The 26927-nt window shown below is 43.6% G+C and overlaps 1 protein-coding gene across 2 annotated transcripts in view; it reads left to right on the forward strand.

The window, feature by feature from the left end:
- Window positions 1–26927, forward strand: part of IGF1R (insulin like growth factor 1 receptor) — a 170038-nt gene that overhangs the window by 81451 nt on the left and 61660 nt on the right. The gene's annotated exons all lie outside the window — the stretch shown is intronic.

Genomic DNA, 26927 nt, shown 5'->3' on the forward strand with positions numbered 1-26927 from the left:
GTGCTTCCAGAGCAGTTGGGTGTTTTGAACCCAAAGAACACGTTATCTCTATCTCTGCCTGTCTCACTGATTTCTTTCCTTGCAGAGCTTTTCTTGCATGACGTAAATTTGCCTTTGCTTATTTATGTCTGGGGCAGAAACTTTTTATCTGTGGTTCATGAGCAATGGGCTGATAAATAAGGTGATACTGTGTGATGTTATTACAGATTGTTCTGGGCTTTAGTTGATTCTAAGCTACTGCAGGAATTTTTTAATTGCCACTGACCTGAGCACTTTTTAAACAAATTAAAAAACAAACCCCAGCCCTACCACCAAAGCAAAACATTGCCCTTCTGTGTTATTGTGTGTTGGAATCTTTGCCTTGAAGGTAATTAAAAATATAGCTGTTCTCCTTTATGGGATTTCTACACAGCTGTATTTTTTACACAGCTGTATTTTTTACCAAGCAAGTCTGTGTGCAGCTGGCTGAACAGAAACACAACAAACATGAGAAATGGCTGGCGTTGTACTTAGGCTTTTTAATACATGTGTGTGTTATATATTTATTTAAGAGCAGATCCTGCAGAGCAGCTGGAGCTATGCAGAGTGGCCTGGAGAGCTTTTTGAAGTGACCTTGGAAAAGGCAGGGGCAGTTATGGGGGGCAGGTTTGGTTGGTACATCTCTGTCCTCTGGCCATGCAGATGCACAGACCGTGTTGTACTTGCCAAGGGAGGTGCAGTGGGGCAGGTTATTATTTGCTTGTGTGTATTGTTTCTTTTTATTTTATTTAGTTCTTTGTTTTGTTTCTGTTTTTTAAACTACTGTAGCAGGACTCTGTGCCCCTGTGTCTCCAACAAATAAAAAAGATGGGCTTGGATGTAGGTCAGAGCTGTAATTCCTTTCCATTGGGGGATGACTTGCTTTGAAACTGGCCCTATCTGTGATAACCTTGCTGTTTGTCCTTCTCAAATCATAACTGTGTACTGGGGACTTGACAACTCATGGCCAGAGATGAAAGTCTTTTATCATAATTTGAGCACCCTGACTTCATTGAAAGACGAAACTCCACAAAGCACACTCAGGGGAAGGGTGGTACAAAGTGCCTTGGCAGCCTTGGGTTGTACAGTTTATGTGGTTTTTCAGTACTGTTTTAGGTGTTTGCTCCTCTAAGGTGGTTTTGAAGGAGTCCTGTTTAGCAATAACTGGATTTTTTCCCAGCAGTTCATGGCAGTTTTGTGTCCCTTGTATGTCTCCTTCCTCCCCAGTCCAAGCACATGCAGCTCACAGCTGAGCAGCTTTGTCTCTGTGAGTGTTGCTATCCCTGCCGTGGGGGTGCAAAATACCTTCACATTTCAGTTCTCCAGGTACAGCTTCAGAGCTATTCAGTTTTTCTTATGTAGTAGTTCTGATCTCTGGATCAAGACATGCTTTTTTCTCTTGCCTTTGCTCACTGCCATTTTTCAGGTAGCTACTGAGGTACCTCCATCTCTGGAGCTGACAACCATAGGGGCCCAGGCATGGAAGCTGTGGGTGCCTTACCTCCTCCCTGGGTGGAATAGGACAAACAGGTTAGACAGTGTTTGTCAGCAGTGCTTTTACCAGGGCTGTGAGGCTGGGAATGTAAAGAAAAATGCAGGATCACCAGCCTTTACCTTGAAGGCAATGCATTGCCTCTGAAAGGCTTGGCTTGTAGCCTGGGAAATTTAAGGAAAACAAGAAAGCAACGATTGTGGTGATAACAGAGAAGGTTATTGACCAGCAATACTTGGGTTGCTTGGCAGGACTGGGAGACTGTCTTGTCCTTCTCAGAAAACACAGAGCTCTAAAGTGCTGCCTTGGAAAACAACAAAAAACCCAGCAAAATCCCCCAACCAAGCAGCCCCACCACAGAAACAGCCTTTGTTCAGCCTTGGGTGTTTGCAGGTGCTGTGTTGCTGCTGCAGGGCTGACCTGCTGCAGGCTTGCTCCCATGGATTCTCTGCAGGGTGAGGAGCCCAGGCTGGTGGCCAGGTCATGTTCAGAGTCTCTCTTTACTGGGCTGGCCTGCTGAAACAGAGACCAGTAAATACAAAACTAAGTATTATGTGTTGAGCCCTTGATGATGCTGCTGTTCATAAATAGGGAACCAAGTAACAGCACGTGGAAGTTGTCTCTGGGTTTCTTCTAACGTACTGGAGTACTGAATGTACCCTATCAAGTTATTACATGCTGCTTTCTTTCCATTGCCATCTGTTATCTCTCTTCTGGTCCTTATCTTTAACTCTGCAAATCCTCTTAGAATTTTCTTAAATACTGAGAGGGGAAGTTGGCTCTTAGGTAATGCTTTTATTCATAGGGTATTTGTTTTTGTTTGCACCACCCTCTTTATTTCATCCTGGTATCTTTTTGTGTATTTTGATGTGCAAGACCAGTGATCTAACTTGTTGATTCCAGTAACACCATGTCATGTAATTTAAGAAGGAAGCACTAGAAATCCTAAGTTATGTAAGCTTGTCCCTCAAAGTAAAAAAGAAATAGTATTAGATGCCTTTTCAATCTGATGAAAACCCAGTGTATCAGCAATTTATTTTCATACTCACAGAAGCTTTTTCTTCCCAGACTCAAATTTTAGAAACCCTGAGAGTGAGCTCCTGCTACATGTAATGCCTTATGTTTAGTGTTGTTTCAGGGATTTAGTTCACATTTGGAAGGTCAGTGTGAGTTCCCAAGGATTCTCTCTCTGTGTGATACTGATGTTCCTCTGTGTTTTAATATTCTCACACCAAAGTCTTCTGATCTAACGAATCAGGGGGAATAAAAGGAAAACAGGCAATAAGATGCTAATGATGTTTATGGCATTTGGGGTGTGAAAGCAAGGAGAGTGTATGTGAAGAGCTTTTGGTTATGTGCTTGGATTTTTTTTTAGGATAAGAAAACTACTATCTTGAAATGCTGCAAGTCCTTATGGCTGCAGAGCTGCTTTGGAGTATTGAGAAGTTTCAAAACAGGGTAACAGAAGGATTGTTCTGTTTGTGAGGGTGGGAAAGGCCTTTCCCCCCTTCTTTCTGTAACTCAGAATCCTTTGGTTTTCTCGCTCTCAAAATGAAGGCAGTCACAAGCGATAGCTGAATATGATACTGTTTGTTCCGTTTGTATAAATTCTGCTTTGAGTTGAGTTCTGGCAGCTTTGCTGAGTGGGAAGCTGATATGTTTGGCCTCTGTAATGGCTGTGTGGGCTGTCATTAGGAGGTGTTTTGCAGAAGTTGCTGTATCTTACCTTCTCACTTCGTTACGAAGCTTCAACATGCGATCTGCCCTCTCCCAGCTGGCACTGAATTTGTGGGTCTGAAGTGGTTTGGAAATCCTTGGGTTGGAAATCCTTGGGTTGCCAGGCTTGCACAGAGCAGAGCTCGTGTTGCAGATCGGGTGGGAGCTGCTGCGCTGCCTTTCTGCTTTTGTACCCAGAGTGTTTTTACTAGCAAGGTACCTGCCTTGCTGTGTAATTATGGAATAGTACCTTGCATTGCAAAGCAGGGTTTCCACATTCAGATGAGCCTAAGCACATGATCCCAACCTGGGATAATACTATATCTTGTTGTTGGAAGCAAAATGGGATGGACTGGGAAAAAACCAATGAGGACCATGAAGGAAAGATGATGTACCCCAGGTCACTGCACAAGGGGCTGTGCTTGATTGAGAATGGTGAGAAACTCCTTGCTCTGTTAAGTAAATGGCTCATCCTACAAGATCACAGAAATAAATTATGACAACAAATAAGGTTTTTGAAAGTTGAACTAAGAAATGAAGTTACAGAGAAATAATTTATTTTCCTGGCAATTTGTGCATGTGACTTATGGGCAAACTTCATGGAGACCCCAAGACTGGTCACGTGGGTATGTAGGAGATTCTTGACAGTGTTGGCAAAGACTGCACTATGTGTAAAGAAGGCAAATGTAGTTTCTACATTCTCCAGAAAAACACGGGAGATTTCCCTCTAAATTATCTCTATGTGTGGAGGAATTTTAACTTGCATAGCCATTAAATTCTCTTTAGAGTTTAGGCAAACATTCATTGTGGAGCCCTACAAAACATCAAGGCAGAAATGAGAAGAACAGCTAGCAGATAAGCATTGCAAATGCTGAGATACTTATCTGAATCTTTTAGGTTTAGAAATTGGGTTTGGGAATCTTGAGAGAGCCTGTTCTCACGATAAGGTAGGTGCCTTGTAAAGCCTGGGCTCCCACTAGTCAAGAATAGCACAGGTTTAGCCTTTCATTGGAAGGACTGAATCCCAGTCCTGAACTGAGGTGATGTAAGATGTGCCTCACATCTAAATATTACAGTTTGGCTCTCAGGATAATCCTAACGGTTTTGCGAAGTACAAAATTTGATATTAGAAACAAATGTTTTGTTAACTAAGTAACTGCTTTTCTTAAAGTTCTTAGGTTTTTCAAAGTGTAATGCATGTGTTTTACAAAGTGTATACAAAGTGTAAAAAAGCAGTAGGAATAGGTATAAATGTCCTTTTCTGGTGATTCACACAAGGTCTGGTTCTCCCAAGCCCTCAGTAAACCAAAATATGGCTCTACCAGTGATTGACCATTCTCCCAAAATCATCCATGGTCTGAACAGGGGGATTTACTGAGCCCAGGCTGGAGATTGTCATGAGAGAGGAGAGTCATGTCATTGTCATGAGGATGGAGAGTTTGGTTGAAGTAGGCTGTGGGATGAGCTTCTAAAGCAGTTTTGGACTAATTTGATTTAAACTCAGGATTTTCACTCTCTAGTGTACACAAGATGTTAGTGTGTCTCTCAAATACATTTAGTCAGAACCTTCTGTTACCTGAGAAGAGGGAAACACAGAACCACTGTAACCCCAGACCAAGCTCTTACAGATATGTATTGTGGAAATGTTAGTTGATGGGTGGTGGCTTAAATCACTCTGCAAATTATCAGCAATAAGTCTGGAGGTAAAAATAGGTACATGGGTGTAGAGAGGTGGGGCAAATACTTCTGCCAAAAAAAAAAAAAAGGTGCTTCATTAATTTTATTCTTTGGCTGAGTCTCTTTTAGTTTACTTGGGAAGTGCTGGTGCCCTGAGGTGGACAGGCAGAGGCTGAAGGGGCTCCAGAGTGCAGAGGAGCCAGTGCTGCCCTGCCAGGCCAGGGCTGGCAGAGGTGAAGTCACACAGCTCTGATTTGGGGCAGGGAGGGACACTTCAGATATTCAGGTGTGTTCTGTGGCTGTCATGTGACTTAAAGAAATTCTGCTTTTGTAGAAAAGGAGAACATTGTTCAAATGCACTCTCATGTCTCAAAGCACGTTTCTAAAAGCATGACCAGGTAAGGTCAGTGAGAAGGTGATTTTGCTCCATTAGCTTTTCCCCCATTTTCTGTGTGCCTCTTTATGCCTTAGCCTATGGAAGAATAGGCAGTGTCTCCATCTCTAGATGCACCTTGGAAAGTTTTTTGACTATACATTTTCCTTCTATATTCTGTGTGGTTCTTTTTTTCCTGCCAGTTATGCAGCAGGTGTTTTGCATAAATTTGTCATAAATTTGGTTTACTTTCTGTGGCCAGCACCTGTCCCTTGTTTTTTATGCACCTGACGTGGTGGGTGTTTTGAAGTGTGGTTCAGATCATTTTACCTGCACTGATGCATTTATTGACGTCTTTTTGCTGCACTTCAAAACCCAAACAAAACAACCTGATTTATTGCAGACTTGGCACAACTACCCCTGCTCTTGCAACTGGCCAAGTGTCCTCTGCTTGTTTCTGTTGTAAAGAAGAGTCTGTTTGGTCTCACAGCTGACTTCATGCTATTATAGCTGGTTTACACAGAATAATATACTAGGTTATATATAAACAATATTACAGTAAACATGTGGCTTTGGGGAGATGACAGTGCTGAGGTGGTGCAAGTACAGGCTGCTCTACTAAGGAGAATTAATGCATATTTTGGGCAGGCAGGGTTGGGCACTCCTGTTACTCTGGCTTTTCCCAGCCTGAGTACTTCCTCATGCAGGTGATAAAAATACATATATATAATTTTTTTGAGTGTGCTTATCTCCAAGGTGGGGCAGGCACCTTCAATCATCTGTTTGGAAGAAATGTTTTGCACAGAGCCTGGGACAGGCAAAGCTGTTGCTGGTTTGGGTTCTGGGCTGGCGCAGGAAAGGGGAGCAGTGCCTGCCTGGGAACTGGGGAGCACTGGGGCTCCTTTGCCAGGGCAGGTGGTTTTCCAGTTCTGAAGGTGAAGGAGGAAGGTGAATCAGTCCAGGAATTACAGTGCTCAGCTTTCCCAATTTGAATGGGCGACTCTTTTAGAACACCTTATGGGCAGGAAAGGTCTTTTGGTTGTTTTCTTCTAATATCCCCAGCTCAGCTCTGCCCTCAGACCTGAGACCCAGTGAGAGGCTGGGCTCCTTTGGGGGCACTTGATGGGCCAGGGGAGCAATGTGAGCAGTGGCTCCAGCCCATGGCTGTCACTGGTCACCATGGCTGTCACTGGCACCCCCAAATCACTCCCCAGTGTCCCCTCCTGCAGAAGAAAAGAAATGTTGCTCCATGTGAGGTCTCTGGCAGGGCCAGAGGGGCTTCATAACCTGTGTTTGTTTGCTTTTGCTGCCTGTTGTTGTGTGTGTGCAGCAGAGGCTCCGATGGCCGGTCCCAGCGAGGGAAGGGAAGGAGTAGGAAGGGAGCAGGAAGGGAGCAGGGCTGTTGGAGCAGGAGCGAGAGGCCCCAAGCCCTGAAAGCCAGCCTTTGTGTCCCCCTCCCCCCGGGCCCTGCCTGGGGCAAAACATTACACAATCCAGCTATTGTCTGCTTGGAAAAGTCTACGGCATCCTATTGCAATTATTTATGAAAGGAAATATTTGATGTTTTTGTGGAAGGTGGGTGGGGGAAGCTGAGTTTACCTCTCTTCTTGTTTGGAGCTTAGTATTTCTTGCTTTTGTTCTTCCTGTCCAGTTGTTCCAAATTTTTTCTGAGCAGCAGAGTGCCCATGCCTTCAGTCTGTGCTGCAGGGAAAGTCCTGCTCTGATACCAGACTCCCCCCCACCTCCAATTCTACAGCATTTCATTCAGTGTTATAAATAAAAGATACCCACAAGCGCCTTCTTGGGATTTGGTTCATGTCCTTCACGTTTTGTCTAGTATGTTTTTTATATGTGGCAGCATTTGGAGGTGTTAGATTTTCCTTAGTTTTCCCTGGAAGTGTAGGCGTAGTGAGAGAAGGAAGGAGCTAGGGAGGATCCAGAAGCTGATCTTGATGGAGAGACTCAAAATAAATGGCATCACTTGAACCCGTTTTTCTCAGCTTGAGCCCTCTCTGCAGGTGACATAGAAGGCAGTGCAAGTGTAGTTTCTTGCTAATAGATGCAAGCCTTTCCACATTTGCAAAAGGGAACTAAACTAGAAGATACTAAAAGCAATGAATAAATGTCCAGCAGGTGTAATACCTTGCACTTTGTGCCAGTACTGTGCAAAATAAATCTCACAACTATTCTCTTAAAGGCCAGGTTGTCCCATGTTTGTTTAAATTGAGAAACTCTGTTTTAGGTGACCAGTGGTTGCTATAACATGATTTCTGAAAAAAATCCACCTGAGATTGTTGTTCATCAGTCTTATTTCATCAACTGGGAGCTTGCTTTCTTTTTATGTTTGGGGAGGTATTTCACTGCATTTGGGAACTTTCATGCTCTGGCTTTGATTCATCTGTAGAAACTGTCCCCTGATGCCTTGTCTTGCCTGTTCTTGCCACTGCCGTGTGATGGAAGAATCCTCTTGCAGTGGTGACTCTTCCAGTCCTCCCCTTGGGACATTTTGGGCTGAAACTTCTGGTTGGTTGGTTGAAGGAATGTTAGAAGGCTCATTGAGGTCTGTGGTGGTTAGGGGCAGAAATCTGGAAACTTTCACAGTCTCATAGCCAAAATCAGGGTGAGCAGAACTCAACTTCATAATTCTTCGAGAAAGCTGGATCAGACCAGCCAGTAAACATTTTCCTTTTGCCAAAGGAGCTAGAGAAGTGCCATTTCCCTGGAAACTAGGATGGTTCCCCGAGGTAATCCCTGCTCCAGGGTATGCTCAGGTGCAGAGTTGTGTGCTCTTGTTGAGTTGTGTGGAGAAAAAATGGGTGTTCTTGTGAGTGATGAGAATGCCCTGCTTTGTGCAAAAGGGATTGCTTGGAGTTTTAGAGCATTCTAGAAAGAGTGTGATAAATGAAGAGGTTGTTACATGTCCTGCTTACTGCAGCCTGTTTTGCTGAAGTCAGGGAAAGCTTTCTGAGCCAGAGGGCTCAATGTGGTGCTCCAAGCATGACCTGCTCCCTTCTGATGGTAGGAGAGAGAGCAGATCTGTCTTCCAGCAGCTCTCTGTGCCTGCTGCAGAGCAGGCTGTGTAGCAACTCTACCTGCAGGGACTTCACCCTGTTAACCCAGCTCCACACGTGCTGAGGAGATCAAATTCTGCATTTTCAAGTCTTTTCTCACATGGCAGGAAGAAAACTTTGATCACTGACATCATGGTCGGTGGAAAATACCCTTGTGAAATCCCATATTCCAAACCACACGTGGTAAACAAAAGAAAATCTCACTCTGTATTTCCTTAATTTCACCAGTGGTTTTCCCTCATCTTGTTGCTGTCTGGGAGTTGAAGCCAGAACGGTTTTATAGCATTTTTATTTCATTTGCACATAAAAGCATTCCGTTTCCTTGGGTCTAAAGAGGGCTGAATTATTGTCCTGGTAAAACATGCCAAGGTGGGAATGTCATGAATGAGTGTTTTAAAGTAGCTGTGGGGGGAATTGGGGATGCACCACCACAAGGAAGCAGTATATATTAAATTTAAATTAAGATGCAGTCTTAAAAGTAGTTCAGGAGTTTGGGGGATGCTTTTTAAAATCACAGCAAACACATAGATTTAGTGTCCTGAAATAATGATGTTCTCTTAATATAGGAGAAATAGTGGCATCATAAAGTGTAAAATTGATGTAGAGTAGTGATGCTGTATGTGAATTAAGGTAGAACTTGAAGTTATGTTGGCTTGAATTTATACAGTGGTTTGTGGTAGTGCCTGTCATGCACAAGGAGCTTTTCTTGGTAGGCTGTGTTGGGACAGCAGTGCAGCCTGTCTGAGCTCCACTCCTCCATGGCAAGGTGCCTGTCCATATCCCTGGGAATGGGTCAGAGGCTCAGGGTTTGTAGGATGGCTGTCCCTCAGATTGTGTTCTTTCCATGGGGTGGTGTGGGTTGTGGGATACACACTTAGAATGCACGCTGCTGGGAGTGAGCAGAAAATGCATTTCGTAGATGAACTCGTTTCAAGAGCATGATTGTGTTTGTTTAATTGATTTTGTGTAAATTGCTCATAACATGTTTTTCAGATGCAGGCTCTGCAGGTGGTTTTGGATCCATGAGCAGGCGAGTGCAGCACACCGTGCCTGAGAGCAGTCACTCGAGCTTAACATTAGCTTAGGTGTTTTTGTACTTGCTGGAAACTGATCTTTTGCCTGATTGATCTGTGTTTGTGTGCACATGAATAATTCACAGATATATGCGTTTGGATATCCACACACACATCCTGGTGTGTGCTGAACAGAAAACATACTGGGTAGTAGGTACCCAGAGGCAGAGCAGCCCTTTCTTCAGTTTATTTTCCCAAAGCATTGTTGTAGACCAGATATATTTTCCTACTCTTGTATGTGCTATAAAATAATATTTTTCAAGATGGGGAAAATATCAAGTTACTTCCATTCTGTGCTTTTACAAAAATCACTTGAGAAATTAACATTCTTGTGTATCAGGTTACAGACATCCGAGTTCAGAAGGGGCGAGCGTGTAAAGGGAAGCAGGATGTGAGCCTGGAACAAAGGCAGCCTCGTGTTGTGGAGGGGCAGTCAGGGATTACACTGCTTTGTGGTGGATCCCTTATGGGTGCTAACAAAAGAATGGATACTGTGGATGAGCAGTCTTTGCTCTGTTTCCATACACGCTGTTATATCCATGTGCAATTCCGCCTGTGTGATGGGTGTTGTTAACTCTGCTGTTGCGTTGCATGTGGTTTCCATTTGCCAGTCTCCAGGTCTTTTTCTGCAACAAATTTCTTAAGGATTTTGCTTTAACTCTTGCTGTAAGCCCATGACCCCTGGTTGGCCTCCCAGCACGGTCGCCTTTCCCAGCTCCAGAACAACCAGAGGGGCCTGTTCTCCTCCGGCTGTTCCGGACTCCGAGGTGGGGACGGCGGCTCGGACACGCTCCCCTCGGCTCCCAGGAGCTGTGTGAGGTCCGGAGGTCCCTGAAAGGGGGAAGCTGAAATGCAAACATGAGGCTGAATAATAAAATGATGTCACTGGCAGCCAATCCGAAGGGCTGATGTCACACGCCTGGCAGCACCAGCAGCCCCCTCTGCCCCCTTGTCCCTTCCTCACCACTGGGAACTGCCGAGGAGCAAACCTGCTGAAGTTCATTATTTCAGAGTTAAGTGCACATAAAACACAATCCATCAGTCCTGCAGTTCATGAGATTCCTAAGTTTCCCAAGACTGTAGAGCTGGGTGGGAGCTCTTCACGGAGCACATGACAAGCAGGCAAAGTGATTTTCTTTGGGCCTTTTTTCTTTACAGCACTTGTTGTTCTTGGGTGTGCTGGGTAGGATACGTGTGTTTGCTGCTTTTGATGTATATTGTACACCATTCTTATTTCCATATTTATTATGTGTTACACATTTAAGCCTTATTATTTTATATTAGCAAATCCCACAGATAAGCTCTAAATTGCTCACGTTGTTTCTGTCTTTCCTATCCACTCGGCAGAGGCTGTGTTGAGCATCTTGGTGGTTCAAGCTGTTGGAGGCTGTAAGAGCTGTTTATTATTTCTGAGTGAAATTTAATAGTTTTTCAAACCAGAGAGCTGAGGCACCCTTTCTGATATTCAAAACAATGACTGTATCTACAGTTTGAGGTGGATTTAAAGAAATAAATGATTTTACTCTATGAGGTCATTGTTGATGCCAGGAAAGAAATATATGGGACAGATCCAGAACAAAAATGCAGATTCATAGGATAGACAAAGGTTTCTGTTATAATTTGCAGAACTTCTTTTATTTTATTTTTGTTTTTCTTCAGAAGCATAATGGTGAGGAGGAGGAGGATGGAAGGAGAAAGAAAGGCTCTAAGTTCTGTTACATAGACTTCATCTGCATTTGGGATAAGGAGAAGTAGTGTCAGAGGGCTCTGATGTATTTAGTATTCAGTGATAGATAATCTTCTCCAGTCCAGGTACTGGAACTTCTTTCCTGTTGTAGTTTACAGTGGATTTCCCATGACAAGAGAGATTTGATCAAGGACAGCCATGTGACCCAGTTTGGGATGCTTGAAACTGCTGCTGGAATGAGAGCCAAGCACAAGGCTTGGGCAAGGTGATGTTAAAGTGTGTTAGGGATCCTTTCTGTAGGTCATGAGCAGATAGGAGATGTGTTGTCTTTATAAACCAAGAAATGGTCACATTAAAGCAGGTGGTTCCTCCTGAGTTGGAGCTGCTGCAGGCAGGGAGTGAAGCAGAGGAGCAGCCTCAGTGTCCTGTACAAACCGTTCAGCTCATAACCCAAATTAGAGGTTTTTGTTTTCATAGTGCATTATAAAAGTGATTTAATGTTTTGTAATTGTTTTCTTGGAGGGAAAAAAAAGAAATTTATGTGAGCTTCAGTTAAAGATGTAGCTACTGTAATTCATCTCTGAAGGAGCTGGAATACTTTTTAAATGCATGCAGCAGTCTAAGAGAGCTGTATTATTGAGAAACCACACTGGAGCTATAAATCAAAAGGCATCTCTGAATTTATTTTCTTCATTGCCAGGTGTATGGAGAACTGTACCATTAGGCCAACAGGAGAAAAGATTTAACATTTCAGTCCTTCTCACAGTTTTATTCTTTTCTGGTAAAGAATCCTGCTGTAATGACAAGCACTGACATAAAAATAAGATGTTTTAGAAAAATAATTAAAATAACATGAGGCATTTAAGTTCATCTTGAGTGGTTTAGCAGCATTGCTGCTGAGCTTAGGAAGGTGCTTCCCATATTTTACAGCTATCAATGTGTTCCAAAGCAGCAGAAGAGACTAAAATATTCCAGCTGATGGATGCCTGCTGGTGTGGACTCTTGTATGTGCATAGAGATCCAGAGCCTGGATTCCATGAAAATGGAATGTGCCAAGGGCATGTGGAGAGTTTCATTTGAGATTAGCAGAGGAAGATTCTCCCAGAGGAAGCATCACCACTGTGCTGTTCACACATTTCCTGTGCTCGTGGCAAACTTGGATTGGTGCTTCAGGGCTTCTGTGACAAGGGAGGTGAAGCCCAAGCAGATCCTTGTCCCCTTTAAGCAGGGAAGTTACAGCATTCTGTACTGGACAGCCACTTGTTATAGGCCATTGTTGAAAGGCAGCAACTAATTCTTTTTTTCAATCTCAATTTATAGGACATCTATCATACGTGGTTTCTTGGAGAAGCATTTGTTAGCTGAAAGCAAACCCAGTAAAACTTAAGAGCTTCCATTAATAGCCTGTTTAATTCTGGAAAAGCCTTACATAGCTGAGTTGAAAACTGATGACTAGACATAAGGATCCTTTTCCTACCTGCAGCTGGCACTCACATTATTTCTTGATGCATTAAAATGGTAAGTTTTGTATTGTAACAAAACCTGAAGATGTTTGTGGGGCTGAGTTTGCCAGCAGAATGACCACAGAATAGATTATTTGGTAATAAAAATAAGATAAAGATGCAGCAGCCTGTGTGGCCCAAGCACAATCAGTAAGTGTAGGTGTATCCTTGTTCCTTCTGCACTTGTAAACAGGGCACAGTTGGAATTGTTTATGGGAATAGAAATAATAACCTGGCATAGGAGATTGCCTGTCTCTGAAGTAAATCTGGTGGAATGGCAACATGCTGAACTTGTACCAAGCTGCTGAGGTCCTTTAATCCATAATCCAGTTTTATGTTCCTAGGGGGGAATTGTGAGCCGTGTGAATTGGGCAGTGCATCAGCAGTGCTCTGAGTATTCATGAAGTTCTAGACTGGCCTTTTGGGTCCCATGTCAGGAATTTCTGAGCTATTGCTGATGTGTTTGACTTGTGCTGACTTACTTGATAGCCTGGTTCTCTCCTAGCAGTTCAGTGTGGTGGTTTGTGAAGATTTCCTGCTGTACACCAGGGCTGGGGGATGTGGTGCTAACTCAGCTGGTGGTGGAGATGACTCCAGTTTTGTCAGATGGCTTGGACACTCTTCCCTCTCCACCCTCTACACTTCCCCTTGAGCAGCCCCTTCTTTGCCAGCAGGATGCTTTGATAGAAGAACTGAGGTAGTGGTGAGATTTTTCTCCTCTTAGAACCCAGGCTGGCATTTAAGAGGCTGATTAAAGGAGCTAGGGGTCGAACTGTAGGCGGTTGGTTAGAAATGTTGGCTGGCACTGCTGGAGGAGTTGAAATCATACAGCTTCCCTTTCCATCAGAGCCTTCTATTGCATGAACTTTAATTTTATATGTCAGTTATTTGACCAAAGCTGCATTCTGAGGTTGGACTCACTTTGAGTAAGCTGATACTAAATTTAAATTGATAGACAGAGTTACCCAGAGGGCTTGGATCTGTTTGTGCTCTTTGTTCTCTCCTTCCTCTTTCCCACTTCTCTGTTGTTGGTGGCTGAAGTGACATCCCTGGAGACGTCTCCGTGGAGCTGCCCAACCCAGGCTTTGTGTCCTACCTGAGTGCTGCAGGATGGCTCAGCCTCCTTGGATTCCAGACAGTTGGAGAGAGCAGTGAGCAGGACTCTGGTGTTGCACTGTGGGATTACTGCCTGTAGAGGGATGGTGGCTGCTTTAATTCAGCTTGTTTCTCTAGGAAGTAGACTGAAGAATATTGGAGTGATTTTGTCCCAAGAGAGCATTGTCCTAGTGACTCCAGGCTGTTTTGGAACATTTTGTGGTTTTTAAACTTATAACATGTACCAATTATAACCCCAAAAGAGGGTGGCTGTATTGGCATTAGTCTATTGGAAATTTTTTCCTGGATATGATCAAGCTGGAGACCAAAACCATTTCAAATGGACAAGGAATGACATCATTCGGTCTTAGCAAGGCTCAATGAAGCTCAGTGTTGATGCTCTGTTTTCACCACCCTTTTTGGTGGAAAAATAGGTATTTCTTGTTTTAATATGAGCTTTTGGTAATTTTGCACTGTTGAAACTTTTAGCCATTTCATTTCTGACTGCCCCTTCAGGGAATAACAGTCACAGCTGGTACCCTTCTTCCACATCCAAATGGATCTTCGAGGTACTAAGACTGACAAAATACTGTAGAAAACCATTTAACTGGAATAAAAGTTTAGGGCAGCAGCTTTTTAATTAACTAAAAAACCAAGTGAGTAATCTGTACTCAGGATTTCCTAATGAACTTATACATGGGCCTTCATCAGCCTGATTTGCCCTGGAATGAGGAATTCTCACTCTGGGATGTGAATTCTGGGTATTTTTTGGCATTGGAGCCTGTTGAGTGTGGAGTAAAATATGCTTTTATAAACTCAAATGGGAGTGTAGAATCTTGTGTCTAGTTTTGGATTGGAGAGATTCTTGTCTTGCAGAGCTGTCCTGTTGTACAGTTTTTGGTAGCAGTACACAGGATGGGGCATCAGGAGAGTTTCTTGAATTAAAGGGATAAATTGTACAATCTAGCTTCCATGTAGAGCTACTCACTGTGTACAAGTCCACCTTATTTATGCAAATCTACCACACATTTGAACATTTGAAATTCATGAGTGGTCACATGGTGCAGGAGTGGTTTTTTTATTTGGAAATAATTACTTCAGATTTCTCTGAAATGTCACACGTTACGCCTTAGTTTAGACAGAATCTTTTAGATCAAGTTGTGAACTGTTGAGGAAAATGAGTTATTAATGGGAACACAAAAAGGTAACACCAGTGGAGTGAGCAGTGGAGGTGAAATGTCTCTCTGGAGAGAAATGCAGCATCTCAAGGTAGAAAAACATTTTTTTAAAGAAGGCACTATTTCAAAGGCTGAGGTTTTTGAAAACAATTTGGTGCCAAAAGCTTAACCTGTTTTTCATAAACACGTTTGCTGGTTGGAGCCAAAACAAACAATTAAGGTCCTTAAATGAACTGAAGTGAGGAATCATAGCTGCCCCAGCAGACTGCTAAAAATTAAGTGTGGCTACATGTGAGCCAGGGAAGGACGGTCAGGAGCAGGGACCCAGGGATGGGCTGGGTTTCCTGGTCACTTCTTCCTTGGTGCTGCTTTTCTTGGAGGTGTACAGGAAAGATGGGAGTGAGGAATGGAGCTAGTCATGCCCTAGCCTAGAAACCAAGGTGGCTGTAACTTGACAGAAGAGCAAAGCCAGTACAGATTGTGGGACATGTGAGCTAAAGGTGTTCCTGTGCTGAGTATTTTTATTCATTGTCTTTGCCCTTTCTCCTTTTTGCCTCCTGCATCCCCTCCCTGAAGGTTTCATTTACGTAGCACAGTACCTGTGTCACAGCCCAGCCTCTGCCTGCCTGGGCTGACACCTCTGGGCTCTGGTGGAAAATGTCCCCACTTGCATGGCCTTTGGGGCTGAGCAGCTCTCTGGATGCCCCCGAGGTGCTGAGGGAACTTGTGCACGTCCAGGGGCACCAGGGCAGGCAGGAGGAGCTGGATGTGTCTTCACTCTGAGCACGCAGTGGCTGCAAGATGCAATCACAACATGTCATTTTCAGCAGTTTTAAAAGCAACCCTCCCATACCACCTTCCAGAATATTATTATTATTATTATCATTACAGATTTTGTGGGATGGGTGTAGGGCACAGGGAAGGCTCTGGCATCTGTGGGGATCTTGGGTAAGGCTGTCTATGATTTTGTTTTCATTTTCTTTTTTTTAAACTGCCTTTAGAAGATCTACAGGAGAAATCCATGTGTTCTGCTTGGCTGTAGAATTGCAGATACTGGTTGAGATGCACTGCATGGACTTCAAATGGCATCAGCTATCCAAAGAAATGGTATTTCTGGAGAGATACCATTGTTACCTATCATAGCAATTTAATTTTATCTGTTTTTTGTACGTTTCTGCTTGGGAATTAGTTCCAAGCTATTCCAGAAAGCAGAGGGCTGAATTACAATCAAGATTACTTTTTTGTGGACAAATATTCTTATTTTGAGAGACACTGTGTAGTGGCAGAGTTTCAGTTCACCTGTGTGTTCCTTCCCTGGCAGGCTGGAGAAGCTGGCAGGGAGGGTTAAGCTCTAGAAAGCTGTAAGAATGCAGTTTTCTCATATGTTCCTGTATAATCACAACTGTGGAAAGGACAGGCAGAGGTGAGGATTATTCACAACCATAAAATGAAATGGAGTTTGAAGTTAATTTTAAATTTACCTACATAAACAAACCACGGGTGGTACATTTTTGTTCCTCCTTTTAGCTGTGTCTGTGATAGAAGTGTCAAACTCTGCATTATTTATGAGCTGTTGTAGATGTTGGACTTCTGCATGACATCTTCACCTCATAAATGCCTTCATGGAGAAAGAAGAATAGCTGGTGTGTCTCATTTTCCAGTCCAACTCCACAGCCATACCCTGGCTATCTGAGGGACTGTGGGGCAGCCTTTGGCAGTCCAGAGATTTTTGCCAAGTGAACTTGCAGGAAGTACTCAGAGAGATCAGCTGGATGTGTGCTCAGTTCACTAGAAACAAAATATTTGTCCTTAAGCATAAACCAAAAGGGAAATGGAGCAAAGAGATGTTAGTAATCCTCCTTAAAAACATCCTAAGTAACAATGTCAGTGTTAATTCTATGTATAAAAAAAAAAAATCATCTCTGCCTGTTAAAATGCTTCTCTGGTGAATGCAGAGTTTTTTCAAAGGCAATAGAATTCCTGTCTCCTACAGAGATACTTTTGCTGGTGGTTGGAATAGCATGGCTTCTGCATTTTTAACATTTCTTCAAATTTAGGAGCGAAATCACAGCTTCAGGACCTATGTCCTGAAGAAATTGCTTGAGGAGAGTGGATAAAGGACTCTGGGATGGTGGAATAGGGACACTCTTAAACAGGATTTGAGCAGTGCTGCCCAAGAGCTGCACACTGCCAGTGCCTGGCTCCTGCTGAGCAAGAGTGAGGAATTCTGGCCTGATCCACAGGTCATAGAGGTTCCCTTAGCTGAAGGTGGGCATGGCGAGCTGCAAGTTTGTGTTAAAACTCAAACGTTGAATTTAGTCATTGGAAAGAACCTGTGGCCTTGGACTGGGACTTCAGCTAACGTGGGAACCCTGCTGACACACCTCTAGTGTTGGGTTCTTCTGTGGGTATATTCTTACCAAGCATCAACAAGATTTTTCTTGTTGAAACCAGTAAGAACTCTGCTTTTTAAAATGTTCCCTGTTGCAATAGCCAAGTGATAGAACCTTTTTGACGAGTTTCAGTGAGGAGAAGTCAGATGTTGGAACTATGGATAGCAGTGATTTAGTAAAGTACTGAAAACTAAAGGAGAATAAACCTTGATTAGTGGAGATAAATCTCAAATATTTAAAGGCACTTGGATACAGTTTTTAACTAGCTGTTGCATGAGTAAATACTGTACAGGCAGAAGCTGAAATTGATATCAATGTGAATGCCACGTTGGGGAGCTTCTGCAGAGCAGAATCACAAAATACTGTTTCTTCTCATGTCACCCCAAACCAACAGATGTTGCCCTGGTTGCAGGGGCAGAGCCCTGTGAGAAACAGAAGGATATTTGGCAGAGCACAAACAAATTCTTTAAATACTTGAGAACTTTTTTAGAAAGCAGCTTTGAATCTTTGTTATCGCTTTGTTGCTGAAATAAATGTTAGGCTCCTTAGCAGGCAGAAACAAATCATGAGCCTAATGCTGGACTTTGTGCAGCCATGGCTGTAGTAGATGAGGATTCTTTTCCCTCTCCAAAGGAAGGGTTTCTCTCTTTGTTTTTGGCTTTTGGCACACGTTACCAAAATATTTGCCGTGCAGTAACGTGTATTTTTTCATCTGGAAAGTGGGAAATAAAACATATTTGTTCCTATGTGTAAATACTCTTTCCCCACAAAAAACAATGTTTGCTTTGTAAATCCAGCCTGCTTCTCCCCTCCGAGTGTGAATTCCTGTGAGCTCTGTTTGGGAGAGCAGGCACGTGCACTTCCAGGTTATCACTGAATTAAAGGGGGCTCACAGCTCTCCCCTTCACGTTTGTAGGAGTAGGTGAGACTTCTTAAAGGAAGGACCCTTTAAAGTGGTGGTTAAAGTGACCTTCTTAGGAAATGCCATTCATGCCAGAGCACATAACCTTCCTCCCCATCTCTTCCCCTGCATAGGAGGGTCTGTGGGATACAAAGCAGCCTGGGAAAGGGAATGCACATTCTTCTGTACAAAGGAAGCTCAGAACCTCATGGTATATACATAGGTCTCTCTGTCTTCCCCCTTAAAATGTTTTTCTTTACCCTGTAATCAGAGAAATTTTTCCTTATTAATTTTCCTTTGGGTGGAGAGAAAAGGGGAAGATCTATTGTTGGGCTGGAAGTTGCTGCCGGGGGCGACAATTGGGCCATTGTTGGGCTGTAATTCTAGTCCGGGGGCTCCAGGGGAGGTGGAAAGGAGGAACAGGAATATGAACAAACCCAAGTATTAACTCTGTAATGAACTCCTGTTGTTTACCTGAGCCAGGACAGCCAGAGGTTTGGTTTTGTTTTTCCTCAAGGCTGATGAAACACAGTGTTATTACCACTGGTGATGTTGCTCTCCTGTGAGCATCTGGGAGAGGGGGAAGAAGGGAACTTTTTTCCCTCCAGCTGAGGACATGCAGTTATTTTTCTAAAGCCCAAATCAAAACTGTTAGTTGAAGGCAGAAACAGGCCTCAGGAAATGCTGTTTCTTCTGGCAGCAAGAGACAAAGATCCTTGTTCTTTAGACCAGCCTTTGTATCGTTCAGAACAATAATAATTTTTTAAAAATGTCTGATAAAGAACAAGTACTTATTATCATAATGTGTTAACAGAGCTATAATTAAGATTGTTCTTGTCACTTTTTTTAATATTCCATCTTCCTTTGGGAGTTCTTAATTGTTGAAAAAAATTAGTCTGTATTTACATTTGTCAAAAAGAGGTTTGGGGACCAAATGGTTTAGAGCAGCACTGTTTGCTTTTCTGGGCTCTTACCATGAATGCAAGAGAGAAACACTGAGAAAGAAATGAAAAGATCCTGGGGATTAACTCAGGTGTTGCTCAGGCTCCATTCAGAGGAGGAAGCAGTCACTTCACCCCTGGCTTCTTAAAGACTTACTGGGATTGCTTTGGTATCGCTCCTCACTCCCCCCACTCCATTCCTCCCCAGGACATGCTGTCAAGGCATTTACACCACCAACTGGAATATGTGCTTCTGCTTTGAAAGAGACAGACTCTTTTTGAGGTTAGATAACCTCTTTTATTATTTTGATTACAGCTAGAAATGTTCATCCTTCTTGGTTTTTTTATTTTATTACACTGTATTGATCTCGAGTGCTGCCTGGTTCTCGCTGCTGGTGCTCCCGTGGACTTTGATCCCTTGATGGAGAAGTCTTGTGTGTTCCAATGAAGACTTGAATATTCAGTTTTCATTAGAACTGTGATTCCATCCTCAGTGAAACATGGGATTTTAATGCTGTTTTCACCTGTGGCCCTGCCTGACAGTGCTGGGCAGGGAGGGACCTGGAGGTACCTGAGCTTTGCTCACCATCTGCTTTGGCAGCTGCCTGCCTGCCAGAAGTAGGGAAGGTTGTCATTAATGCTCTTAATTTTTATGAGCCTTTGAGATTTAAAATGTTTACTCCATGTTGTTGGTTGTAGAGCTTTTGTATTTAAAATAAATAATCTTGTTTTAAATTAGTGTTTCCTGGAGGAAGCTATCTGGCTATTGTAAAGTGCTCTGTCAACAGAGCTGCATCCTCATAGCAGCAGAAGGGGAAGGCTCTCATGTCAATACACAGAGCTTGGGAGAGCTGACAGAGAAGAACAGGGCCTTCTGCTTCCTACTTTTTTTGCATAGATGGGTCTCTTTGTTTTCGATTAAACATTAATCAAAAATCAATTTATGACTCCATGTAAGTGGTATTAGATAAGTCTCCGTTTATCCACGGTAAATAAAAACATTGTTCAGACATGAACAAACAACAGTCCTGGTTTGGTTTGAGTTTGGGTAGATGGGGATAGAAAATTGTAATTAAAATTGCAGATTTCATAATTGAATGTGTTCTTTTTTAATGAGAACATTTAGTTTAACTGTAGCAGGATAAAAAAACCATAACTGAACTAAACATTTGACTGTTTTGCAAAAGAACATGAAAATAGGATTTGAGAGATCCTTCAGTAAAAAAAGGTGATCTTATGGGTGAAGAGGAGATTTCTGAGGAGGTGAGGTGTAACCTTGAGGATATTGGACACTTTGGTCAACCCACAAGATTTTGGAGTCTGAATACTCAGATTTGCTTCAAAAGCAGAATTAATTCCTGTGCATTAACAGTATCTCTGGGTAATAGAAAGAATGTGGAGGAGCAGTCCAGTTATTAGTAGGAATTAAATGTGGGTTTAAGCATTTTACTTGCAATTATTCTGACAGTAACTGGTTTTTAATTCTGTCTTTTTCTTCAGGCTGAAGTACTGAAGACAAGTCTTTGTTTTCATGCATGTGTGAATAGTTCTGGGTCTTTCTTATGCTGCTTTGTGCCTTTTCCAGTTTTTTCCCATCCTTTTTGAGCTGAAGGGCTCAGAGTTGCAGTCTGTATTTGAGATGTGAACAACCTGCACTTTTAAAGTGTTAGAATGATTTTTAAATTTTTTTTTTAAGTATTTCAACAAAGTTTCTGCAATTCCAAGTCCTCCCTGGGTTGGGTGATGGTGAGGTCACCCCTCTGGGTCCCAAAGGGAGAATGCAACTGTGGGAAGGATGAGGAGAGGTGTTCTGGGGGCCCTCAGCACTGCGGCTTCCTGTTGTGTGACAGAAAATGCTGGATGGAGCATTTGTTGAGCATGAATGATGTAGTACTTGGAAAAACTTTTTGGCCAGCTTTGACATGTTCTGTTTGTTAGTTTTGTTTGCACCCAGAGTGCAGGGAAGAGGATTGAATTAAGCTTCAGCATCCTCTCAGTTATTGGGCCAAATGCCACTACTTTCACTGCCAATACAGCCTACAGAAGATGTGTAGGCATGGAGAGTGTGGGAGTTTCAGAATACACAGCATCTTTTAATTGCCACGGGATTTGTAAAGTGCATCTTGTATAACTGGTGATACCTAATCTCCCCTGTCCCTTCCAAGAGGCACGTGGATGATCCATATGCTTGATGGAGGTGTTGCTTTGTCTACAGGAGATAAGAGCTGCAGAGTTGATCAGAGATGTCTTGCCTCTGATTTGCCTGCAGGCATGCAAATCTAAGCCATAAACTCTGAATATTCTCTTGCCTAAATGACGGTTTTATTTTTTAAGTTTTTCAAAGAAGTTTTCCTCTTGCAAAGGGAGACTTTCTCCCCCTTTAAAGGGAGAAAAAGGAGGTGTGGGGAAGAGGGAGGGAGCTGCACTTTTTGGTGTAGGGTGCATAATGAAAGGTTACACCTCGAAGCCAGGTGCTGAGTGTTGCTGGCAAGCAGGTGGATGCAGGAAACACTGCTTTGCAGATATTGTGTTACTTGCTACAGTGTCACTCCTCCCGAGTGACTCCGCATGTCTAACCTTGCCTGATCCCCAGGAATTGTCATCCTGCTTTTCCAAGGTTCCTTGTGGAGCAACAGCAGCTACAGTGGCTCTGGCCTTTGGAATAGAAGGTGATGGCTCACACAGAGCGTGCTGTGGGGTCTCAGGAGCCTGTCTCTGGGAAACAGGAGATACCCAAACCATGGAGTCATTTAGGTTGGCAAAGAGCTTTGGGGTCGTTGAATCCAGCCATAAACAGAACACTGCCAAGTGGAGCAAAAGTCAGGCTTAGGCAGCTGAAAGTGAGTTTTCAGAGAATGTATGTCCAGCAGAGCAGAGGAAACTGGGAGAGGGAAGAAAGGAGAATGATCCATAAATATTTTATTACTAGGTATAGAAACACGGTGTGCTGACATCTGTTTTTCTTTCCCAGTGCAGCTGTTGCTGTGTAGTGTCTGTGGAATAGTTTCAGCCTTCCTGGTGGCTCTGTCCTCCTTAAAAATCAAATCAAGCACACACAAAGCCCCCACAACACAGAGGAAGTGCAAACTCTACTAAGCCTACTGACAGTAAGCTAGCTGCTATTTTGTTATTAAGACTGCTTTTCACTGGAGCCTCTGCATTCCAGGCTCAGATTCCCTGCTCCGGGGGTTTGGGGCATCCACTGTGCTCAGTGCAGCAGCCTGGGGCCTTGGGCTTTGTTGGTCAAGATCCTGAAGTTACTTCCTAATTGTAAGCACGGGTAAAATCATGAGATTTAAAGTAGGTTCTTCATAGTCTTTGAGTCAGTCCAGAGTTTTTTTGTCATCACTCTATCAGGAATTTAATGGCAAGACATGAAAGTGGGTACTGGGTGGATTGTAGTTCCTGCTTACTTTGCAGATGCTTTTACAGCAGGTCTTTTGTCCCTCCTCCTAAGCCCTTCTGTTTTGAATCTCAGCACCCTGACAATCCCCATGTCTCTTTATTTTCTACTGTGTATTTGGACAAAAGATTCAGTAGTGAGGAACTGGGCACACATCTGAGAGCATTTTCCCCCTCCCTGCACCACCCCCTCTTTTTTTTTTTTTTCAATACACAGATTTTGAGTGTTGTCAAAGGGTTCAGTCTGGTTATTCTCTGTTATGAGATGATGGAAACAAAATGTCAATGATGTTTCATTTAAATTTGTGTTTAATTTAGTGTTTCTTGATGTGTGATATGTAGGCAGTGGTGTAGGGATGGCTGCATACAGCTGTGTAAAAATGAGGGAATGCTCTGTTGTAGAGGAGTAAATTGAGGCTGAATTTGTGCTCCCTTATGATGCTCTGTGTCTGTAGAACAGTGAGTTTTTTGATTACTGTAGTTGTGCAGTGATAGCAAGGAGGACAACTTCTCACTGTGATCTGATTTTTAGATTTACTTCAGTTCTTATTTACTGCTGCTGCACTTTTCCCTTTTTTTGCTTTCAACATTTCCTACAATGCAGGTTGCTTTTAGAACACGATGCTGAGACTGTCGTGTCTAAAATACTCCAAATGTTTTCAGAGCTGGCTGGTTCCAGCCCCAACACACAAAACTCTGTGCCTCCCAAAAATAGTCACCTGAAGGGAAAGACAGAGGCTGAAATGGAGCTGCTGAGCCTCGGCCTGCCTTGGGCTGTGCTCGCATTCCTCCGGCAGGGCCTGGGCCTCTTCTGAAAGCAACCTTTCAGCTCATGGAGCTGCATTGTGTAAACATCTTCAGCAATAATTTATTCTCTTGAAAGAGGCCAAACTAATCCCCCCATCCTGCTTAGAGCTGCCTTAGATGTGACTCTGAGCGGCACATTTTCTGTCTTGTAACAAGCGTGACATCACTCGAATATAGCAACAGAATGTGGTCAAATAGCATTTTTAACAAATTTTAAAATCCTCCCCTGTGGGGCAGATTTATTTGGAATGTTCTTCCTTCATCTGTATGTTATCAAGCTAAATACCAAGCCTTGGTTTTGCTAGCATGTTTCTATATGTGCAGGAAAACCCGTGATTGATTTGAGTGCATTGATATTTCCCTCCCCACCTTGTTTTCTGTCTTGGCAGAAAAAGCAGATGTTTGTAAAAGGAGGAGAAAGATCTTTATAAAATCTACCTGGATAGAAAATAAGTAAGATTATTTTCTGAATTTCAGAGCATTCGTGAACACAGTTTGTCGTAAACAAACTCATAAAATCCTCTGGAGAAACATATGACTTTGATTTAATTCTTTTTTTTTTTTCCTCTTATAGGAGCAGCATTCTTAACTTTTGCCTTACATTTTTTTTTTTTTTTTTAGCACAGCCTGAGAAGCTCCATGTTGTTTTTGTCCTGTAATAGCACTCGCTCCAGCAAGGACACGGCATCTTTGGGGTTTACCTCTGTCTCCAGCCCCTGGGAGGTTGTTTACTACTTTCAGCCTGGAATAACAGGCCGGTCCCAGGGATCCTCCCTAGGGAGCAGGATTATTGGCATCTGCCAAAATACCGCCTCTGTGCTGGGCCGGGCGGCGGCGGGATGCTGCCCGGGGCGATGTTGGGATGGGGCTCCGGTGACCGTGGTGCAGCGGGATGCGGCATTCCCGTGGGGATGCTGCGGTGGGATGCAGGATGCTGCTGAGCTGCGGGGCAGGCACAGCCCCCGGCGCTGTCAGCTCAGCCCATGGCTCCTCTCAGGGCGGGAGGGAAACAGTGAGACCCTTTTCAAGAGCGAGGTGTGCTGGAGCCTATATTTGGATGCTGCGCCTCTTCTAAATTTGGTTTTCTCCTCATTAATACAGGAGCTGTTTCAGTCGCCCTGTAGGGAAAAACATGGGGTTGCTGTAGGGTGGGTTATTCTGGGGGTTTTTTTTCCACCCTTTATGAAAGGCCGAGGTCTGTTTGGAGGGCTGGAGGCGAGGGAAGGTGAAGGAAGGGGTGGAGGGTCCGCTGCTCTGAGCTCCTTTGTGCGGGAGCTCCGCGCTCGCCTCCCGCCGGGTGGGGAGGCGGCACCGCAGTGGGGGCAGCTCCTCTGCCTGCTGATGAGGGCACTGGGGCGGACACGGTGCCCAGAGGGGCTGGGAGGCTCTGCCGTGCCAGGGGGACCCAGGTAATGGTGTTTCCATCTCCCTTCCCCAGGCAGAGGCAGCCTTCGGGCTTTCTGCAGGGAGGTGCTTGTCCTCGTCTCGGGAGAGCGTGGAGAAGGAAGCGTGGCAGCGTCGTGTTAAAATAAGCGGATTTGTACCTTTTGCCGTGACCCGAGCCAGGTTTCCCCCATTGCAGCAGCACGAAGAGCTCGCAGTGGGTGTGATGGGGGAGTAGTGGATGGGAATTATTCGTGTCGGGGCTGCTGGCAGCCGTGCAGCGGAGCCGTGCGTGGGATCGGGAGGCAAAGGCAGCCGGGCTGCCACGCTGCTGTCACTGTGAGCTGGGACACGCCTGGTGCTGGCCCTGTCACACGCCTGGAGACCTTCCCTGGGCTGCTGGAGGTGTTGGTGACCCAGCTCTGCCCGGCGGGGTTACAGGGATGTGGACAGCTGTGGGTCACATCTGGCTATGGATGTGTGGGTGCTTTGTTCTGTGCCCTGGGGGCTGCTCAGGTGCAGCAGCGGTGCAGTGACCGGCAGAGCCTCCACATCCGTGTGCTTGGTGATCCTCACTAATTCCAGGCGTGGCAGCATCCCCAAGTGTGGCTGCATCCTGCCCTTACTTGGGGACATCATTTACTGGTGGCCTTGGCATCGCTGCATTAATGGTTGGACTCTATCTTAGGGATCTTTTCCAGCATAAACAACTCTGTTCTTTAGGTATCTCTATGCAGGTCATGGTGGAAGTCAAGTTTCAGAGCAGGTGTTGGTAAATACGAATAATATGAAAGAGATTTAGGTCCCCACAAAATGTGTAAAGTACAAGTCCATCAGGTTATTGCAATAAAAGCATAAAGGACTTTGGGTACTAAGCTTAAAAGTCCAGACAACCCAAGGAAATACAACAAAATTGAATTAGTTGCAAGAATTAATTAATTTTTTCTAACTCCTGCTATTAATAATTTAAATGACCTGGGATGGAAATTACAATTATAATAGTTACTTTTTGCTGTATTTCAGGGTACTCTCCACTCCAACAATTTGACCTAGTTTATTGGTGGTTTAATTGCACTCTCTCATTTTGAGCACTTTATTCTTGTTACCAGCTTCATCAACTCTTCTAAATATTTTACTGTCTGCCCTGTTCCAGGGTCAAATGGGACAAGCATTAACTTCTGGCTAGAGAAAAACTGTGTTGAAAACCAGTGTTAGTGAAATCCGTTAATGGAACAGGTGCATCTGACCTGAAAAATTACATGTGTGCTCCAAAATTTACTTCCCCCCTCCTTCTCCAAGAGTATTAAAAGATTTTTCTGCTGTAGAAATCCCTTGCCCTTATCCTTAGACCATTCAACCATCCAAACCCCACAGCTAACCACCTTTCTTATACATATTTGCTCAAGTAAGGGCTTTTTTTTCCCCCTGCTTTAGTCTGTAGTGAAGATTAACTTCACAACTAAGATTTGCTTTTCAAAAAACAATGTTTGCCTTTTGTGAAACTTGTATGAGTTCCTGCTGGAATTATTTGTTCGCTCTGAATTTCATCATGTTGCAGAAACGATGCACGTGCTGCAGGGGAAGCAGCAGATTCCAGAGGCAACGTGTGGATGGAGAAATCTTGCTTTGTTGTGATAGCTCTCCTTTCTAGGACAGATGTACTTAACTAATTTTTTAAAATAAAATTCAAATCATGGGGAGTGTGAGATGGCAATTTACCAGTGGCTTTTGAAATGTGTTTTTCTGTGAGGAGTGAAACGTGGGGCTTAGAGCAGCAGGCAGGGTATGAAGGGTTCCTTCACGTGTTTATTGAGGAGCAAACCTGACAGGTCCTTAGATAAAAAGAATTATATTAGTGTTTATCCCTTTGACTTGTGGTCTAACATATTTTCTAGCAGATCTCTTCAAATATGTGGAGTATTATGGATTTGATCAAATCCTTCTAAGGAATTAGGCCCAACTTGTAACAAGTTAAGTGTAGCAATTAATATTTCTACTGAGAGAATTCTGCTAGCAGAATTATTTCACTGAGGTTAATCTCCTGACTTCCCAAGCTCTCTTCTGATTAAACAATACAGGCATGTAATTTCTTCCTTCACCAGAAAAATGGTTTTCTTGTGCTGTATGGTGCCTGTATATAAAGTATCACATTTCTGCAGTGCTTGTGAAAAGGCACAGTTTTATTCTATGGTCATATTTTTGGCTTTTAAAATCAACA

The sequence above is a fragment of the Serinus canaria genome, chromosome 10 (genome assembly GCF_022539315.1).
Source record: "Serinus canaria isolate serCan28SL12 chromosome 10, serCan2020, whole genome shotgun sequence".
In the NCBI taxonomy this organism is placed as follows: domain Eukaryota; kingdom Metazoa; phylum Chordata; class Aves; order Passeriformes; family Fringillidae; genus Serinus; species Serinus canaria.